Genomic DNA, 19,717 nt, shown 5'->3' on the forward strand with positions numbered 1-19,717 from the left:
TCCGTGATCTTGAATGAAATCTTGGTGGTGGAATACACGATGTGGCACACAGACCACAGATCGCTGGTCCACATTGTAGACATAGACAGCAACTGAATAGTATGAGAAGGCCAATACCTAGGAAGGATAGGACCCTCCATCCAAAGGTAGATAATACACTCCAAAACCAACCGGACCAAGTCCAGGTGCCTGGATTCTGGTGTATCTGGCTTACAATCTTATGTAGGCGAGTTATGGCTTTATATACAGATGGCGAATTTTCTGGTATGAAAAATGCAATAGCTTGATCCGATGACCCTACAAGCTCCGCCCCTATCGGCCAGGATAACGTCAAGGACAAGACTATTTTGAAGCACAACAATCCGCATAGCAGACTGCTCTTCTGTTAAATTGCCTAAGGCGGAAATAGTTTCGTTCACTACTGCTTCAAGGGTTCTGGTTAATCTACGTATCAGCTTACTATTGGTAACTGTACCTATATAGGGAAAGAAACCTTTATTGAAATCTGTGTATTTTTCCCATGCTGCTTCAGTGTAATCGACAATTGGGAGATCTCTCTGCTGTCTATTGTGTACTAAATGAGTATTTCTATGATAATCAGGAGGAGCTAGGAAAACAGGTGGTAGGAGGAATGCTATGTAACAGGTACCATCCCAATCTAGAGGTAGGCGTATATATGCGGTCTGGCCACATATAAAGTAGGAATGACGAGAAGCTCTAAATGTAGACTTGCCTTGATCACTGAATTTTATTACAGTGGTGCATTTACTATGGCCCATGTGTATGGAGCCATTCTTTCTTATACATAATTCCTCTTTTACTGGGAATACGGACATGGCGGGCAAGATTGGTGTAGTTTCAGATTCAACGTTCAGGATCATGAGGTTAAGTGTAAAATTACCTAATCCATATACTTCATTTCTTAGATCAGTTCCTGTTCTTTTGGGAAGTCCCTCCTTGTTAGGGTAGCAGACTTTAAGCAAAACTAAGTTCAGGTTTCCCCATACCCAGTTGTCTTGATAAACTGCGGAATTCGAATCTAGGGAATTAATCAAACTAAACCATGCTCCACAGGAGCCATTGTGTGTGAACGGATAGAGAATAAAGGGGCAAAACTCCCTTATAGTTCTGATAGGGGGGGAGTCGGCCACAGACCCAGCAGTCTGTAGCATTGCTAGTCTGATGTGAATGGTGCAGCATCTGAATAAAGGTATTGTTGCGTAAGGCAAGTCGATATGATAGCTCATAGGATGGCAGATCACTAAATGTGTGCTTTATGGTGTGCTTTATGGTATCATTAGTGGAGGAGTATAAGAGTGAGGCAATAGGAGGAAAAATAGCATGTAGTATTAAGCTGATACATATTATCGTGATGCTCTTAAGATATTGAAAAATTACAGTCACTATACATCTATTTGCTTCTTATCTAGCTCTCTTATTTTTGCTTTGTTATTGTCCAAGATCTTATGCGAGCCAGAATACATGTTCAACCGCTTCACCACCTAGTGGACTTAATTGATCAAACGGGTTCTGACTTTTTGAATCAAGGTTTAGCTTTGTGGAAACTTCTGGGCATTCTCCTCTAGAAAATGTTGTTCAAAATCCAAGTTCAAAGTTTTTTTTTCCTTTGTAAAAGAGTGGTGAAGGTGCACTTTGACTTTAACGGCCGTCCCCGTGGTCCAGAGCACTGACTTTGGCGCCTGTCATCCAGGAGCGATGGAGTATTCTTTGACCTGGGTGTTGTCAGGGAAGGCGGCAGCAACCTGCGAACAACAAGAGAGTAGTGCAGACATCAAGGAAGCCAGGTAATCTGTCAGCATGTTACTGTCAACATAAGTAATCTTTTAGGCATTGTAGTGCCCACATATTTTGGTGGTCTACCAAAGACCACTTCATAGGGAGATAAGCCTGTTCTAGAATGAGCTACCATTCGCATGTAAAAGAGGGCAACCGGCAGGGCTACCATCCAGTCTATACCTTTGTCTGCGCAAAATTTTAATGTCTGATTATGTCTTTCTACAAGGCCTGCTGCTTCACGATGTCGCACACAATGGAATTTCCAGGTATACCCTAACAGAAGGGACACCTGCTTCATTAGTACCAGGACATATTTGTAACCTCTACATCTGTTTATTTGGATATAATCCATTTGGAGCACTTCAAAAGGGTGGTCAGGTGGATGGAATCCACCTTGTTCCATCGGAATGCCTTTACCTGGATTGAATTGGCAACAGATCATACATGTTCTGACCTTTTGTTTCGCTGCTGCACGCAGGTGCTTGTTGAACCATATATTCTGTAAGCTATCTATCATTGCTTTCTCTCCTAAGTGTGCAGGACTATGTGCGGTATTTATAATCACTTGTACCATGGTATCAGGAAGAAACCATGTGGATTTGCCCTTTGTCATCCAACCTTGATCAGTCAGTACCCCTCCTTGTTCCGATCATTTCTTTAATTCGTCTACAGTAGCATGTGTCTGAATGTCTTGTACATCCCTGGAAGGATCCCTAACTGTCATGGCTTTGGACAGTGATAGTATCTGTGATTTTGTCATGTCTAGTGGGGTCTGAGCTGTCTGTTTAGCAGTTCGGTCTGCCAGATCATTGCCTTGGGAAATGGTATCTGTGGCTCTAGTATGTGCTTTACATTTTAGGATAGCTATGGCTGTTGGTAAATGTATTGCTTCCAGTAGGGCTTGAATAAGGGGGCCATGCTGTATCTTGGCCCCATGAGAGGTCAAGAAACCTCTTTCTCGCCAGAAAATCGGTGTAAATGTTTACTCTCAGGTGCTTAGCTCTTATGCACGCTTGTGTCAGGGCGATGAGCTCTGCTGCTTGTGCTGACAATATGTCTATTCTTTTAGTCTCTATTATTACAGTATCAGCAGTCACTGCATATGCTGCCACTAATTCTCCCGCCCCTGTCCTCATGCATGAGCCGTCAACATATAGTGTTAGGTCGGGGTCTGGGAGTGCAACATCTGTCAAGTCTTGTCTTGGTTTAGTCACGGTATGTATTACTTCAACACAGTTGTGTGGTGAAACGCTTTCTGTACTGGAGGGCAAAAGGGTAGCGGGATTCAGTATGTTGCATCGTCTGATCTCTATGTGTGGTTGAAATAACGTCAGCTCATAATCTGTCAGTCTAGCTACAGTCAGGTGTTGTGTTTGTGTCCGGTTCAAGAGAACCTCTACTGCGTGTGGTACTTGTACTGTCAGAGGGTGGCCCAGCACTATCGAGTCACTTTGTCTTATGGCTAAGGCCGTTGCTGCAACTGATTTTAGGCACGCAGGCAAAGCCTGTGCTACTGGGTCTAATGTACTAGAAAGATAAGCACAGGGCTCGTGTTTTCCTGCATGATCTTGTGTTAGGACAGATAGTGCTGTTCCATCCCGCTCTGTCACAAAAAGCATAAACGATTTGTTGTAATCAGGGTTTGCTAAAACTGGTGCTTGACATAAAGCTCTCTTTAATTCTTCAAATGCCACAGTGTGTTCTTGTGTCCAAGAGAGGACTTTAGTAGAAGCTGTATTAGGGGCTTGGACTAATTCCCCTGAAAGATCACAATAAAACATGAGAAAAAGGGGAAAACACCATACCTATTTCCTTGGCTTAATTTCTAAGGGGGCTAATTTCTAAGGGGCTTAATTTCTTAAGGGGCTAGCGGGAAGCGAACCTCCTCAGGGGCCTGCTAAAGAAATCAGTCAATGTGCAATAATTTCCACCTATACAATAAATAGCCTAATTCAAAAACAAGTCAACTTTTGGGGCCACCACTCACAAGAATGAGCTTACTAAAGCAAACTTTAAAAAGGAAATCCTGTCAGATATTTTCTCATTACCCTAAATACCGGGCCTCATATGTCCCTCTGTGGTGGCAGTCCCTATTTAAAACAGGCCTTTCAAGAGTTAAAATGCGAGTGCACAGATCATAATTGTTCCTTAATGTCCAATCTGGAAACATATGACCGAGGCTGCCTGTCTATAAGAGAAAGGCAGTTATGTGAAAAATATTTTAGTCTTGCATAGCCTTTTTCTTTTGTTTCATTCATCTCCAACACCAATTAGACATACACTGATAACGTGTTGTCTGCTATTTTGACAGCATGATAAAGGTAATATCATGTCTGTGAAATTTAGTAATTGTGCCAAGCCATCAGTATACCGGGCACAGAAAGCATAGATAATTACACTAACATATATAAATGAGCAGCGATGCGTAATTACAGTACCTACAGCTCAGATGCGAACATTCTGGCCTGCTTAATTTGTCAGGCTTATAATCAATAACTTATTTACCTGCCCTATACAACCCCATCTGGCAGTGGGTCATCCCAATGGTGACCGCGTCAAGTCTGACACACAGGATCAGCAACAATAATCAAAAAATGACGAACACACGAACCTGTCTCTTTTTTTTTTTATAAAAATGTGCTATGCTTCTTTGTACACAATGTACCCTCATGTCCTAGTCGAAGATGCATCTCACATCTTTCCTCACAGACCCGTAACCACTGGATCATTTATCCAATGCAACTGGTGGCAGCTTGTGGCCACAATTCAAAAATGTCTGAATTTGAAAATCGTTTTTATATAGGCACATAGCCCTTAAAATTCCAAACAAGAGCAACATTTTACTTTCTGACCAGAAGCAATATAACAATTGCTAAAAAATAAAACAAATCTTCTCCATAGACATTTCCTCGGGGCACTTGTTTTGCACAGAATAGAACAAGGGAATCTTTCTCGACTTACATTTCTCAGCTGCCCTGTCTTATCAGAGAAGTTAAAAATAGCCCCTCAGCGCGGCCTGAGCCTGGGCTGCCAGCCATCTTTTGTTTGTTTTTCCTACTCCTGGCCCCAAGGCTCTCCAGCTGCAGGCATTACACAGATGCGATGTCAGAGAAGCCTTCTAAGCAGTGCCCTGTTCTGCTCCTCTCATCGGCCCCCACCTACACTGGCTACAAGGTCAGAATCTGTCTCCGATTTCTGTATCACATTCTGCTCTACACGGCCCCCACCTTCTCCTCACTCTGAAGCTGTCAAAGACAAAAAGACTACTCAATTCCATAAAAACTGCAATAATTCGCTCAATTGAAAAATTATTTTTACATACAATTTGCACTCAGGGGGTCATAATCTTACCGACTTGACCCAGCACATTGGCTCACTGGACCATCAAGAACACAAACCTGTATTCATGAAAAATTTGCAAATTCGAAATACCCACAATTCATTTTCCAAGCTAAACTTGTCACTAATTATTTTTCGTTAACACTTTGTACATTAGGGGTGTCATCAAATCACAGGAGTTGCTCCTTCTCTAGCTGCACCCCTCTCAATTTCCTATTGACAATGTAGTCAAATGTTGGACCATGTAAACACCAGCTATGCGCTGTTCATTTGGTGGGGGGCTCAAGAACCTTTGGGCTACTATGTAATTAATATATGTATTATAACTGGTCTTTTTACTGGGGCCACTCTTGCTGGGCCCTCTGAAAGGACGGAATAAATACCAGCAACGTCAGTATTTCTTTTTCTGTCAGCCTGCGCTCATTGTACCAGCTCAAATTCCTCCTGTAACATCTCATCCTTGGCTTTTCCAGACTCCAGTCCACTTCTCTCTGCTTCGTGAAACACTTACTCTGTCCTTCTATGTCACTCCTTGCGCCAAAAACTCAATGGCATCCTTCCAAGCTGGTCTACATTTCCTCTTTCATAAGAGTGTTTCGTTGTCTGTCTACTTGTTCTGCTTTTACTCTGTTACCTTCCTCAACTAACACGTTTTCTCGGGCTTTGTCTGAATCCTCCCTACTTTTCTCTTCTTTTCTGAGCGCTTACTCTGTGCGTCTATGCTATTCTTTACGCCATAATTCAACAGCGTCTTTCTGTGACTGTCTAGCTTTCCTCTTCCACAACTCTTCTTCGACTTTCATGATACATTCGGCATCCCAGGTCCCAGCTACGGGCCATCTCTGACTTTCTGGTAACTCTTTGGTGTAGTCCACCCATAGATCAAGGAATAATATGGCGTCTAAGCCATGCTTGTGATAAATAAAGTGCCCTGGAGTGTCCCTAGGAGGAATAGGAACTGCTTCTTCAAGCACCCCTTTTCTAGTAGTAATCTGTCTTAACTTCGAAAAGAGCGGCATATTGACAACTGATCTGACACCTGGTCTTGAACACACTTAATACAAAAACGCACAATAATGAACAATCATTCATACCACAATATGCAGGACATTTTAACACATTAAACATTGAACATTAAACATTTTAACCTTTAAAAATGACCAACAATGATGACAGTCTGCATAACTAATCACCAAGCAGAATTCTTGACAATAACTAGATACTTCGGAATACTTGATATACTGCTAAACAGTACATATACACTGCTAAACAGTGCAGACCGGATTTGTGTACCCAAATCCGTCTTGACCGGCACAACCTATGTGCGCGTCAACACGCCTCCCCGGCGATGGTACTCACCGGGTAGCTCCTTGAAACGGAAGGCCTTGGAGAATGAACTGGACTCGACTACTGCGGACATCGGACCCTCTGGACATCGGGACTTCGAAAACCTGGTTGGCCTCTGTATACCTCGGACACAGCTCTCTCGCAGGTGGGCTCTGGGTAGACAATCTGCGTTCCTCACCGCCTCGTATGGATGCCTGGTCACAGTCTGTCCCCTTCGGTGGCCTGAGGGAGTTGGCGGGAAAACCCGCGACGTGCACGCTTGAAGTCCATCACGGCTATGGAAGGGGGCAAAACAGGACCTTCATCTCCGGCGTGTGGGGAAAGAGATTAAACTGTTCGGGCGCCATTCTGTGGTAAATAAAATATCACGCTGTCATAATTTTTCAGATATCAATAAGATCATGCATAAAGCAAGAGGCTGAGTCTGTGGTATCAGATTCATAAAGGGCTTTATTCCAATAACTCGAGTCAAAGGGAGAATATCTCCATCACCAAAATTGGATCTGGACGGGGCTGAAAAGTATTCTCAATATTCTCAAAACATTATTCACAGAGTACAGTATATATACATTTCTCAATTGTACGTAAGCAAGAGAGCAAGAGAGAATGAGATAAGAGCATGTGGGCGTGTAAGTAGGCGTGAAGGTGGGCGTCCATGTGGGCGTCCACTTGATGATAAGGGGTAAATTGTCATGTGTGGGTGGATACCTGGAGATGATTTCGCAATGTCAGCAGAAATACTTGGCAGAGATGCGCGCTCAGCAGCATGACGTGTAATTGACGTGCAACTAGGGGGTGAAGGGGACTTGACATTTAGCTCTACATGTGGAGACAAAAGTCTGGGGTTATGTCAACCTAATCCCAAATCATATCTAATATCCTATGTTTAAAGAACTATGTTATCCACAAGGGAAGGGCTCTCGGACAGAATCTATTCTATACTGACTGTGTGTGTGTGTACAAGCGTCTAAGTGTCTACACTGAATGCGAGGGGATGGGAATATTCCATGATGACAGGGCTATGAATTACTTGCATGAGGGCAGAGAAACCGGGCCTTTTGCTTGGTAACTGGAGGAATGTTTACTTAAGCTACTAGGCAGGAATGCATCGGCTGAGGGGGAAGCAGATAATTCGAAGGTGAAATACAGCTCTTGGCAGAGAATAGGCTGATGTCAGGCTTCGTGGGCCGCGCAGAGAATGAGACAGAGTTCATGGTCACAGATGCGAGCTCAAGCTGAAGCTGTCAGAGGCAGAGAGCAGGGAAAGGCTTTGAGGACAGAATCGGGCCTACTTGCCTGAACTGTAAAAATGGAGTAACTTAGCCATAAAAAGTCGGTGGCCTTTCATACTTAGGAATCGAATATCCAGCCCATTCATGGCGGATCTGACAGAGGACATGTTAACGGTGGACGCACATGTGTTTGCGTCATCAAAACTGGAACTGGAGGGAACATACATGTACTTGTGACATGCACATAGAACCGTTGGGGTCCAAGATAGGGGACATAACTGACCAGGAAAATCCACATTTCCACAATACAAATGTCAAGATAACTCTGGAGATTAATGAACCTGCTGCAGAGACACTGGACTTTTGTCTAGAGCAACTTTTGACTCACCATAAAGTTGCGCAGGAGGTTGAAATGTCTGCTGCAAAGCATGTCTACTAAGCAGATCACAAAGTGCATATAATGTAAATAGGTCAGTGCATTACTGCTTCTGTCAGTGAGACCCTTTTTTTACTTGCAGTTTAGAAGTTTAAATCATAATATAGAACAGTGAGCTATCAACTATCATCAAAGAGCCGCATGCAAACTGCAAATTTATTTTTTTATCCTAATGTTGCAAAAAGAGTTAACTTGGGTAGAAATCAAGTCTAATTAGTAAAGCGAATCCCCAACCATGTTGTTGCGTTTTAAACTCTGAATTTGTGCTTCTCTAGACCAAGCACTCTTAAACTATAATGTTTACCAGTATGGATGAGATGCAGTGGCAGCTGCATCTGAACAGGGGTGGTGGTGTTGGGGGAAGGAATAAAAAAAATCTCTTACCTGGGTACGGTCGCCATGACACCAACTCTCCTCGTCTCTTCTGATTCTGGAAGGGAAGCAGGAAGCACACATGCTCCCCTATGCCAATCAGAACACTGCAGTGCAGCGTTTTGATTGGTCTGATCACTGAACAATACTGATCTACCATCATAAATCTTCAGGGGCTATTCTGATCTGTGGTTATCTGTATTAATGGAGATATATTATGATACCCTATGTCGTCCTATAAGAGAAGCAGTCTTGTTCTCATGCCTAAGCCTATCTGTGATAAAACCGGCCTTATACAGACAGATTGTCTTTGATAAACTATAATGTTAAGATTATGAATAGTGCTGTTAGAAAAAGTATCCAAAATCTCAATTCGCAATTGTCTTCTGCACCCTTTTTGCTCTTTCCAGGGCACAATTCTACACTGGCTCCCGATCAAAGAAAGGGTCACTTTCAAGGCCCTCTGCCTGGCCCATAAGGCTCTCCATAACACCGGCCCCCCCATACTAAACAACTGGATCACCCCCTACAGACCCACGAGAGCGCTTCGCTCAGAGCACGGAAACCTTATCACGATCCCCATGGTGAAAAAGGCCCGGATAGGGGGCCGCCGCTTCTCGGTAAACACCGGACTCAAGTGGAACGTACTCCCTCTGAACGTCAGAACAGAGCCCGATTTACTTCGGTTCAGAAAAACCCTCAAAACTCTCCTCTTCCCCTAATCCGGTCTCTTACCTAGCCGCTCCCCCTCCTGAGCAACAAGGTTCTAGCGCTGGGATACCCTCGTGGTGACTACGCGCTCTACAAACTCTAAATAAATAAATTCTGCAATAAACCTACACCCAGCCACCACAGCACTAGAATCCCCTGTAAGGAATACATATTAGTGACTGTCATCAACTTAGATGTTGAAAAGTAGTTGGTTCAATAGGTTGGGGCTTACTGTTACAGAAACTAGAAAATTCTGGGTTCAGAACTTGAAAGTTGTGTCCTTTGTTCTTCACGTGGCATCGATCTACTGGCAGTGAAATTAGGTTCAAATATTCAAGAACACTTAATTGTCCTGACAGGGCCATTTCAAATTTTTATTCATTGTGTTTTCATATAGTGAAAACTTGACCTGAGGGCATCAGAGCGCTTCAGAGTTAGCACAAGCAGCAAATACATGAGATACATTTGGAGTAAATACATATACATAGTGACTGAAACGTGACTAGGTATACAGGAATTGCATAAGCAACTAAGTGAGATGCCTTTGGAGTGCAATATAGATACATGGTTACAGTATGCAATCCGGTATTTAAGGGCATTAGGGGAAGATGCAGATACACTTTTGAGGTAGCTGTGGTACACATAAATACACTGCGCTTTACAGTGAACAGCAGCACTTGTGTAAGATAACTGGAGGGCTAAAAATGGCAAAACCAAGATGAACAGTAGTAAAGATGGATGAAATAGTTCTGAGGTAATGCCTCATGAGGACAGGCGGAATAAGAGGCACAGTTTTCCCCAGGGTAGTGTAGCACAGATTTATTTAGAGGGTGCAGGGAGGGAGCCCGCAGGCTTGTCTGGTGCTCTACCGGGGTTTAGGTATTTATTGAGGAGTAAAAGCTTCATTTTCTTCTTGAAGTGCCAGATTCTAGGAGTATTCCCAGAAAAGGAGCTAGTGCGAGATTTCTCTCTATCTTAAGTTTTGGAGGGATCAAGAGTAGACTGTTAGAGCTTCGCGAAGGTCTCTTTTGGACGGTTTTTGATATTTTATTTGCGAGTTAGATTGGTTTTTTAGCGTAGACTGCTTTTTGACTTATGCAGGCGGATTTTAGTTTGGCCCTTGCCTCGAGTGGCAGCCTGTTAAGCTGTTTACAGGTAGGTATTATGTGGTCAAAGAGCCTTACCCCCTTTATAAGTCTAGCTGCAGTGTAGAGAGTAACTTTCAATTGGGCTAGGTAAGATTTTGGGGCATTTGGAACCTTTGCATTACCATAGCACAGCTTGGGTAGGACTAGGGATTGCACCACCGTCTTTAGGCCTTCAGTGGGGATGATGGGTTTGACCTTTTTAAGGCTTTTCAGTGTGTAGAATGCACTTTTTGCTGAGTCACTGATATGGCCTTTCAAGCTTAGGTGGCAGTTAAGTGTAATCCCCAGGGATTTAACTGAATTGGAGATGGCCAGTTTGCAGTTTAATGCCCCGAATTTGTTGAGCCAGCTGTCTACTGGGAAGGATTTTTACATATTTAAGAATGTATAAAAAAGTGTACAGAGTAGAGTGCTAATTGCTCAAAATTACCACGCTACTTTACAAAAAAAGGCAGCTCAAAGTATACATCTATAAAAATGTATAGAAATAAAGAAAAAGGCTAACCTTTTGGGGTACCGCAGTACAGTGCTTTCCATATTTTAACAAATATCTGCCTATTACCACTTTACTAAAGTGGTAATAGTTGGGCAAAAATACCACACCTAACACTTACCTACATTCGAAGGCATAATGCAGAACACTGGCAAAGTGTACCTAAAAATAATATAGCAGCGTTCAACTTTTCAAATGATTAGACAATCAGCTAATGACTTGTAATCACATTGTACTGTGGTACTATTGCAAAATAGCCCATATTTAGCTAAAATAACGCAACAACAGATTTCACTACTTTTTAGTACCTCAAAACTTATAAATCAGTTAGTCTACTTACCTACACTGCTCAAAATAATCTTGTGGGCACTATAATCTGTAATTCTGCTACATTGTAACAAAATGCGACTGACTGCTTTCGTGAAACGAAAAATACAAACATGAATGTGAAATACATTTCAATTAAGCAGGTTTTGGGGCCCCCTTTTTTCTTCGGGCCCTTTTAACTTAACCCCACAAAACTTTTACTCCTTCCACAATGAAGCGGGTGGTACAAGTATGTTAAATTTCACTGAGATTCGGCTTACGGGTCCAAAAGTAGTAAGAGAGAAAATATTTAAAAATCCATATGTTGATAATATCTACATATTTATGAACAGAAAAGGTAACCTATTACCACTGAAATAAAGTGGTAATGTTTATTAATAACAATAAAACGTAATACCTAATTATATATAACACCCTATGCCAAATGTCATCAAAACACTGACCGTACAATCATGGAAATTTGTAATTAAAACTATATGGTTGTTTTTTACCTTTGGTAAACACAGCCATGAACCAATCACATACCCAGTTGTGAACCCCATGTACTATGGTGTATCGTAAACCTACCATGATACACCATAGCACAATATATAAGTGCAATTTATATAACGTAGAAGTTTAACATTACTTACACTATTTACATATACAACAAGAAAATGTACATTTTATGATATACATTTTGATGATATAAAATTGAAATTTTTTCAGACACTTTAACCTATGTTTCCCTTAATTTACACACTCCACTTTACACCACATTACTGCATAAAAATTGTCTTTAAGACACTTCACTGTACATTATTTAAAGTATGCTACTCCGCATTGACACTCCTGTATATGCCACTATATTGTGCACTAATCTACTGTATGTAAGTCCACTCTACTCAACTATACGCTACTCCAGTCTGCAACACTATACTCTATGCTATTATTCTGTTCACCGCTGTATACTATTATACTTTTGTGTTTGACAGTTTCTGGATACCCCTACACTGCACTGCTCACAACTGTCCGCTAGTCACTGTGTACAACTCCAATTTGTGCTATTCCACTGTATGCTATTCGACTATATCACAGTTCATAGTACTGTACTGGAATATACGCTATTCCAGTGTACGGTACTCCACTCTATGCCACTCTGTTGTACTGAAATGCCATATACGCCACTGTTCTGTACTATAATTCACTGTATGCTATTACAGTTTGCAAATTTACATTCTGCGCCACTGCACTAAAAACATTTCATTGTGTATTACTAAACTCTATGCTTCGATAAGTAACCCATAATTAACCCTATTCAATTCTACAGCACTGTATGGAACTTCAGTATATGCCACTCCAATATACTTTTGAAGATTTCATGCCACTAAACGGAACATTATTACACTGGACTACTCAATTTTATTCTGATCCAGTGTATGACACTGCACTTTATGCTACTCCAGTATACACCATAGCAGTTTAACCTATTGCACTGTACCCCACTTTAGTTTACGCTATTCCGCTCTGTACCACTGCACTGTGCGGCACTCCAATATACACCACTGCACTTAACAGAATTTTAATTTACAACACTACTCTGTACCACACTCAACTTTCCTTAAGCCCATTGTGCACCACTAAACCATACGCCACTCCACTGCGTGGTACTCCACTCCAGTGTACCCTACTCCACTTTATGCCACTCCACTGTACTGGAGTCCACTATATGCCACTCCACTAAACATACTTCCAGTATACGATATTCAGATGTTTGCTCCTACTCTGTACAACACTCCAGTCTATAGCATTCCACTGTACGCCAGTACGCTTTACCACCCCAAAATATGCCACTGTATTGTATCCTAATTCGCTCTACGCTGATCCACTGTGTGCCACTCCAGTATACCTAATTCCACTTTACTCCACTATACTACAATATACTGTTCCATAGTAGGCTTTACAACACTCTCCTCTAGTGTATTGTACCACACACTCCTTAATGACACTCTACTCCACAAAACTAAACTGAACGAATATTCCAAATGTGTTACTAACATTAGAAAACCATTGAAATTCAAAAACAAAAAACAAATTTTAAAGATAAGTTATAGTTAGGAAAACTTTGTTTGCTTTACAAACCCAACTTAAACTACACACACATTAGACCTTCTAAAGTTATAGTTATAGTTTTAATTTAGAATTTATGCATCACTTTCAAATTAATGTCATACTTATATGTCACATTTATACTTACGCTCCACCTTAAAATTCGTATAACTAACGCATCTCATTGCACAGTCTTCTCACCTCACTCTCCTCACTGCATTAACTACAACTCGCCACTCTATCATGCACTATGATCTGCCATGTTATATAATTTCAGATGTCATAAGTGTTATTAATGCAGTCATTTCTCATGCTCTAACTTCCTTAATATGCAAGGATATAGGTAGTGCGAGGAGAAGGGGTGAGGCATAGGTAATGTAGTGTGGTGAGTCAGGTGAGAAGACTGTTTAGGTTACCTTCCCTCAGCCATTGTTTTGAGACTTTGTCACATTTTTGATCAGCCAAGAGTACTATACATCTCACACCTCATGCAGTTTGGTGTATGACTAATTCCTAAGAAGTGTTCTCATTGCAATGTATCACTTGCATTGGTATCACCTCGTAGCAAAGACTATTTGGTAGATGCAGCTTTCATTTTGGAATGAAGGCTTCTTCAAAAACAACATGGGGCCATATTATGAAGAGCTGCGCTTGCTCAGCTCAAAGCTGAGCATCAGTATGTTTTGTACTTGGTGTCTAAAGTTCATACATTAAGCTCCAAATTTCTCTTGAGTTACAGCACGAAATGGAGACCGAGCAAGTCTGAGATAGTGAGCAGAGATTGCCTCTTTCTGTTTCTGACTTATTCTGTCTAAAGTTCATGCATTAATTCAGAGAAATTCTGATTTATGTTTATGATCTTTAGACACCTAAAGCACAATAAATACAGGTGATAGGCTCTGCGCAGAGCCAGCGACGCTCTTTATGATGGGGCACTTGGGCTCCATTATAAGCAAAACTTTCTCCAAGCATTATCTAAAAATAAGTATGATCTAAAAGCAAGGAGCACATGCTCTGTATTATGTACCATGTCTTACTTAAAAATAAAATCATTTTTGGTGTATTCTACAAAATTATCTTTAAAAATAACACCCGACAATTATCACCCAGAATATACGTACTTTACTTGATAAGGTCGGTCAATACTTTACCCGTGATCCCAATACATTACCAGTGTAAGAGCAGCTGGTTCCATTGTGGTCCCCATTTAATATCACTTATTGTATGCGCAGTTGTGTTCCTTAAATTGCCCTGGATGCATGTTCCCAGTTATTGGAATATAAGGCTGCCATCTTCGACTGGAGTTTTCCATTGATGGCAGTGAAAACCCAATGCTTAAATGCATTTTAGCATGCAGCTAATGATGATAACCATCTTTTAAATGTATACCCCTTTGTCCCTCTTTGGGAGTGAGCAAAACTTAGATTACTTCAGTACTGGTGGAGACTTCACATGCCATTCTCTTCCACAAAAATAATAAGGCAGCAAAAGCTAAAAATCCTTACTAGTATTTAATACTACTAATGAACATATTTTTCATGAGAATATAGAATAATTGTTTTTCATTGTGACAAGGATTCTGGAGATGCAGGTATTGTACAGAGGATTGTGGGTCTGCAGATGTTCTGCCTAGGCCTTGCCTGCAGGATCTCCCCCTACTTTAGAGCCTTCTTTCGTTATGGCGTTGCAGTATAAAGGAATATCACACTGAGCAGCTGTTTTCAGATTTCTTCATCCACATAAAAGATAGCATTTTCCATTCAAGTTGTCTTCCATGTTTATGCCACCTAATTTTCCATTTGGAAGTGAGCGTTCTGACACATGGCCATTTTTTTTTCTTTTCATAAATTATATGCAATAGATAAGAACCAGAACAAAATAACACTCCTTCAATATTAAGCACAATGCTCTTCCACAAAATAGTAAGGCATCAAAAGCTGAAAACCTTGCCTTGTATCTAAGTGTTAATTTTCATTTACAAACTAGTTTAACTCTATGAAGGAATGTGTTCTTTTTTAAAGATTTTGGTATTGTTCAAAGGATTCTAGAAATTGTGCTGAGAATTATGAGTATACAGTTAGGCCACAGCTTTTTTCTGCCGTGCCTTCCCCATACAAGCCCCTGGCTCTCCCTATTTTTTTTAATTATGTTGACAAACAGCTGCTGCCTGTTCTATGCTGGAATTCATATTAAAAATGTTTTACATGTGAGAATGAAAAATATGTGTAGAGATTGTGCAAATGTTCATATATTGGACAGTATATTGTAGATCTGCAGATATTCTGCCAAGTTGCGTCACCCCTCTAAAAGAGTATTGCCTAAGCCCATTTGATTACAAACAACTTTGTGCGGTCATTAAGATTTTCGTAAACCACAAATCAATATTTAATAATTAAACATTCTGTTATCCCATCTAAGCTGTTGAGGAAAAAGAGGTCAGCATAATCAAGGGCATTTGACAGCAGACTACTGTATTGCATCCTTCTGCTGCTGATTCACAGGGACCTCAAATACCAGTCTATAGGATTGCACCCTTCTGTTTATCATTCAACAAGGCCATAGCGCAACTGCATGTTCTACTGCATTAGAGCCTGAACTGTTGTATTTGCCTAAGCTTGTTAATGTGTGCAGTTAGGCTAGGGCTCCTTGGAGAGGGGATCTAAAGGCAGAATATGACCGAACTGTGCTAATAGTAATAAAGTGATTGGCAAAGAGAGCCTGTTTTTTGGTATTTAAATTCAGAATGGTGTGTTGGTGTATCTTCTATGTGGGATCATGCATATCCTCTAACCAAGTGGCCATGGAGTGATAATACACAACTGGAAAGTACACCGCTTCACCAGGCTCACTTTTGCCTTTTATAATTATCTAACCTTTTGTGTCAATGTTCAAGCTATAGTGGGGCTATTGGCTACTGAATCATACTTTGTGTGTATACAATTATAATGCATGAGGCGGACAGGATATTCGCCACATTTATGACGAAGCACACGTCTGCCAAACTCTGCATAAGGCCCTGTGTTTGCCATATTGCTGTTTGCACTGTATTTAAGAGAGATTACTGAATTGTTGACAGCTCAGTATTTTACACATTTTTATAGGAAGAATATCCCAAATAATAATTGCAAATATCCATACGATAATTGTAAAGGTTAACTTGATTGCATTTCTTAGAAATATGCATGTAAATGGAAGAAGAGTATAACTCCTGTACATGTACTATCATACAGTTCCTACAAGGCATATTAGCAAGGCTTATTTTTTGCATAACTGTACCAACATTAATGAAATTTCAAATATGGAGCGCACTAGATTAGGACTCATAGTAATTCATTTCATTGTATTTTGGATTTAGAGTAAAGAAACATTGATGTACTATTTGATCAGGATGTCTTAATGTATTAAATACAAACTAATGAAGATAATCAATAAATAACGTAGTGATCTAGCATAAGCGGTATAAATATTTCAAGTTTAACTTTCAAGTCACTACTTATTCATCTATCCCTCTAACTATACTGGGCCCCCTACAGCTAGACAGATTACAACATTACCTTTACCACAGAGGCGAATGGTTCTCTGATGGATCTTTCTCCACCGATAGAAGGGGTGGGAATTAGAAAGTCCAAAATACAACATTAGCCACTGAATGAGGACCATTAATTGGTGAATAACTCACAAGTTTGAAATAAGGTTCAAATACACTACTCCCAGAATCATACTCTAAAAATAAAGTATCACAATTGAGAGACCCTGTCACCTAAAGAAATTAAGTCTAACCCGAATCATACAAACTAGAAGCTCTGCTATTACAATACAGAATAGAAGAAGCAGAACTTGATATCATGAAAAGATTTTCTGATTCTCCATACTATGCATTAAGATTAAGCAAGTAATTCAGTGCAATTTCTAATAAAGAATATCAAGATACAATAATAGTCTCAGGTAATTTAGATAGTTATTGTATTAATGTTCCAAAATTAATACAAATAAGCAATTTCTGGAGCATCTCGGTACGAATTTTAAAGCCTATAGTACTAGACCACACATTTAGTCAGAAGTTCAAATCCCAGGAGGGTGGTTTAAAACAAACATCAGATATGAGATTATAGTCTTCCACCACCATTAGAGGCAGAAGAATAGTTCAGTCCTATCTAAGATTCGTAGCAAAGGGGTGAAAGAATACATTTTAAAGTCCTCTAAGGGGGAGTCTATGAGCATTGGCAAAAAGATATTATGAAACAAAAATCAATTAGTTGGGCAAAGAAGGATTCCAGGTCTACTGCATGAATGAAGCATAATTAGCAAAATGGCAGTCCAAGATAGGATTAAAGGATGATTGTAAAGTCATATGGAAAGAGTTCCATTCTCTCCCAAGGAAAGGAAATAAAACAATGCATTGTCCCAAAGAAAGATAATAGCAATGCCTTGTCAAAAGGGAAAAAGGTATGGTGTTGTCCCTACTTTGGGGATTCTTCTTTTATAGTCCTTATGATAATGACGTGGTGTCACTCCACTAGTTCGGCCATTGTATGATTAGTTTACGTATGCAGTCACAAAATACATCTAGTTTCTCCTGTAGTCTTTCCCAAGCAATTCATGTGAACAACTTGGCTTTCTTTACTCATGGGTTTGTCAACTGTAGGAAATATACAATGTAAAAGACTAGGGCATCAGGCGAGAGTTGATTTTCCCACAGAACCATTTCACCATGAACTTTAAAAAATGTCCTTTCTATGTATACTGACACATGCACAAAACAAAAAAGCAACATTTGCAAAATGCTAAGGGAAAACTGTAGCTCAAGAAGGAACATGTTTAAAGCTTAAATTGCATATATCAATTATACCTGAAGTAAGTTTAATTGGAATCATATATAATGTATCATAATTTAGTAAAAAACAATAGTAAATGTTTCACCTATGTATTATTACAATAAATTGATTAGCGTTAGCTATGGTGTACTGCCACAATTTTTCAACATCCATACTTGTAAATTATGCTCCCAAAATAGTTTTAATTTTTTTAAAAAATCATTTATGTCTCTACTACCACTTCTGTAAGTTTCAACTTCCTAGCGAATTTTATCTCGCAATTGCACCACAATCGAATTATAATGCATTTGCACTAATAGGCAATAGAACTGTTAGTTCTTATCATTAAATTCTTTAGTTTTTATCAGTACGTGAATAATAAAAACCATTTCATGAGTAATATTTTTATGAAAGTCTATTAATAAGCGTTAAAACTATTTAGCAATGTATTTTCTGCTTTTCTAACGCTTTCAAACACACGTTTACAGTGCTGTTACTTCACTTGTATCTATTGTTGTATCACGTCGTCTATTTTGTGCAATATGCACATTTAGGTTTTTGTGTCTAAATCGGTAAAGTGTCATGCACTGTGGTTTTGAAATATTTTACTCTATCAGTAGTCTGATGCCATAGTAATTAATTGTCAAAATATGTACATAATTTGTAATGTAGGATGGTAAATATAATATTTTTGCTTTGTTTATTTGTGAGTCTTTTTATGAAGCTGTCCACATATTAAATATATGACCTGACTTGATTACCCATGAGTGAGAGATCACCAGCCCCACCTTTAAAGAGCAGATGTGGAGCTTATTATGGTGGGTTTAGCTGTACAAATTTGTGTTCTGGATTTGCTAAAGGGACCTCTGGTCCAACCTGAGGTGTGACCAGCCCCGCCCCTGAGAGGTATATAACAGCATCTCTCACAATGGGAACAGATCAAGGGTATTTTGGATCTGTAACTGTCCAAAGTGCCCATTTCCATAAATTAAAATGTAAGCCACTTTTTGGGCGTTTTAAATCTTCCATCTCTCTCTCTTGAGGTAGCTTGTTGTGGCACATGTTTGATAATGGAAGCAAGTGCTGCACCAGACGAAAAAATACCCTACTTTATAAGGGGCACATCCACATCCAAAGCATATGCTATTATATTGCAAATGTACAGTATCTAGAAACATATATATACGTTTGTCCATAGCACAGGACACCCAAGAGAACGGCACATTGTTTGTCATTGTTGAACTAACTGCGTATTGTTTGCCGTTTTTGAACACATTGGCAGCTCTCTTAGATTGCTTAGCTGTGGTGGAGTAGAGCATACCTTTTGGGCTGGTTATGACCTTGTAAAAGTTTTGTAGTAGTTGAAGCGTCTCCCATAGGCTCTTATCGTATCTTCACAAAAGTATTTATGAATTTTAAGGGTTTGTTGTAAGTATATTTGTCTCCAGTGGTCATCTTTTCATTTTCTGAGTTTGCATGTGAAGGCAGTGCTTCAGTGAGGAATTCAAAAAGTATATACAAGTGATCTGCCTAGTAAGGTGTTAGAGTGTTAGCGGTGTTTTATGTGGTCTTTTTAGGCAATCTGGCTGGAAATTGGGCCTTTATTTTGTGTG

At 40.0% G+C, this 19,717-nt stretch overlaps 1 protein-coding gene across 6 annotated transcripts in view; it reads left to right on the forward strand.

Moving 5' to 3' along the window:
• PDE8A (phosphodiesterase 8A) overlaps positions 1-19,717 on the forward strand; it is a 2,267,087-nt gene that overhangs the window by 1,844,930 nt on the left and 402,440 nt on the right. The window lies entirely within an intron of this gene.

The sequence above is a fragment of the Triturus cristatus genome, chromosome 3_1 (assembly GCF_964204655.1).
Source record: "Triturus cristatus chromosome 3_1, aTriCri1.1, whole genome shotgun sequence".
NCBI lineage: Eukaryota > Metazoa > Chordata > Amphibia > Caudata > Salamandridae > Triturus > Triturus cristatus.